A 3,031-nucleotide genomic window follows, 5' to 3' on the forward strand; every position below is an offset into this window, starting at 1 on the left:
GCCATTGCTATGCGCGAATACACTTGCAGGCTTTCTCTCAAGGTAAATCATCAACACTATCATCCCTTACATGTGTTTTATTAAACTAAATACATCGTCTAATACAACTAAAAACGCATGCAACAGGTTATTTTTATCGCTCACCTGAGTCCGTGTTGCTTTCACATTCATGTGAATCACAGCACAGTTCAAGCGCAAGTTGCGCAACTGAATTCAGTTCCCCTGAGCTCAGCTCTCCCGAGTCCGCATGACAGCTTTCACATTAATGTTTCATGTGAAGCGTGCACGTTTCAAACTAAACTGCCAGTGTTAAAACCCCCTCACATTTAAAATATAAAGACAAAGCAGAATTGTTCGTCTCCGACACTAGCAATACACAGTTGCCTTTCATTTCTGAATCTGCACTTTGGACGAATTGGACGAACCAATGATTCAGTGGACCATAAAGAGAACCATTTACATTTTCATAAAGAGAGCCATTTACCTCACTCCTGAATGAATCAGGTGTTACATTTATATATATATATATATATATATATATATATATATATATATATATATATATATATATATATATATATATATATATATATATATTCCATATTAATAAAAACAAACATTAAAGGTACAGTTCATCTAAAAATATTTCTTTCTGAAGCTACTTTTTGTAATATCTATTTGATTTTTTTATACAATAATGACTTTAAATGATCTTTTGGGAGTAATTTCTCAGCCAGATTTGATGTGCATTAATTTGCAATTAATTAGATTAATTATGCCACAATGTGTACTTTCACACAAAATTATTATAATCGCTTGACAGCCATAATTTATTTTTATTTTTTTTAAATTCCAGTGAATTTATCATTATTATTTTTTTCATAGAGTCAACTTTACTGTAATAATGGTTTAACTGAGCCATATATGTTTTAACCAGAAACTGATTCAGAAGAAGAAGCAGAGGAGTGAATTATACAGGCTTGAATACAAGTTGACGTATTAGAATGGCAAGTTTTATGCATCGTTCTGTACAATGTCTGACACAATGGTAATTAATATGATTGCCTTTTGCTTATCTATGTTATATAACAGCTAATAATATGTTGCTAATGTTACACAAACCATGTTCCAATCCGCTATTTCAGAGTGCTTTGAACATCATAGAACATGATGTTGAGATGATGTTGATGTTGAGTGGAGAAAGTCATATAGCTCATCATTACGTCATAATATACATCATTTACATAAATTACCCACTATATTGTTAAATGTGAAAGATTTTTCATATTAACAGAAACATATGCCGGTATAACCTGCTTCTCTTGAGACTCCCCTGCACCATTCATCATGAGCAGCTGATGAGGAGGAGAATAGAGAGACGAAAGACTTGTTTTTGTTTGTGTTATGGTTGTTTTGTTATGCTTTACATTTAATATATTTCTTTGAATTCGTTTTTGCCCACTGTTACAATTTTTCGTTCTTTGGTATGATTTTGTTAATACGTGTTCTTGAGTGAATTAATAATGAATAGTTCTACGCATTGACGTTGTTCAGTCATTATAGCAAACATTTTTTGCTTATGCTATGTTACCTTTTCTTTTTGAAATTACTTCATTAGAAGGGAAGTCGTTACAAGCGGTCATATGCTAAAGCCTGCCCACATGTTGACGTGATCGGTTAAAAGGTAGTTTGTGACGTCAGAAACACCAGCGATTTCCAACCACGTTTTTGAGACATGCGTATGAGACATGAGTCTTTTTCACTACACTTTTAAAGAGAATCGATATAAAGAATAGTAATAAAGGAATATAGGATCCATTTCTAGAGACAAGTTGCATAAACTTAGCCTCTTATGACTGCCTTAAGAGACAGTCTGACCAACTAGCAGTTTGTCAAGGAGTAATTACTTTTTGGATTCAAATTAGGCCAATTTATGTAATTGACATAAAAAGTTATAACCAAGGATGACATGAGTAACTTGTAAGACTAAGCAGTTTATGCAGCCGGCCACTGAGTCTTGATTGGACAGCTGGGCTAGACCCAGAATATCAAGGAACCACGTAAAAATGTGCTAAAATGTGCAATCATGGTGTAAGCAACGTCAAGGTCATGGGTTTGATTCCCAGAGAACACATCCTGATGAAATGCAATCCAATGCACTGCAAGTTGATTTAGATCAAAATTAATAACGGAAGTTGCGATTAAATAAATGAACAACACGCTTTTGAATGGCATTCTGCAGCAAAAAAATAAAAAATAAAACATTAATAATAATTACACCATGTTTGCATCTCAAGCACACACTTTTAAAACAAACTACTTGTATTAGGTAGCGATTCAATTATTTCTGTCCCCATAATGCTATATTTCCAGACCAACTTTTATTTGTAATGATGCCAGCGGCCTGAAAGCTGTCCTTTTGAAAAGAAGGCAGCAGTTTGGAGTCTATTGAAAAGACCTGTGATTTATTAATGCACAGCTACTTGAAAGTCACATCCTTCTCATGGCAGCCGTCCAAATGCACGGGCAGATATATTTACAGTATTGTCGGGGTGCGAAATCTATTCCACTACCCTTTTAAATGGTAAAACGCCTCCTGTCATCTCTTCCCAAGCTTAGCTCAGTCGCGCAACAGAGCCCACCTTAAACAGCCGTTCGTGGCGCTGACTTTAAATTACCTTCGATTGAGCATTTTGATGAAGCCCCGTGCTTCTTCACATGATGCTGGAGAGGCAGTCATCAGCTGAGCACATTTTCATGATTGACTGAGGAGCAGGGGCGGAGGAAAACTGGCTGAAGTGAACGCTTCTGAGAATTGGATTGTGAAATTTAGATGTATAGTAACAGATGGCCAACCGTGCAGAAATCAAAAAATAGTTTTTGTTTTCCTTTGATTTAGAAGTGGCAATACTAAACGCTAAGCGTGCCAGGCTACTGACTGGATTGTCCCGAACGCACAGACAAAAGCAAATTGCTTCGTTCTCATTCCCTGGAACGCAACCAAACACAGAATATCCCGCTACCTGTGCGT

The sequence above is a fragment of the Pseudorasbora parva genome, chromosome 7, assembly GCF_024679245.1.
Source record: "Pseudorasbora parva isolate DD20220531a chromosome 7, ASM2467924v1, whole genome shotgun sequence".
Lineage (NCBI taxonomy): Eukaryota > Metazoa > Chordata > Actinopteri > Cypriniformes > Gobionidae > Pseudorasbora > Pseudorasbora parva.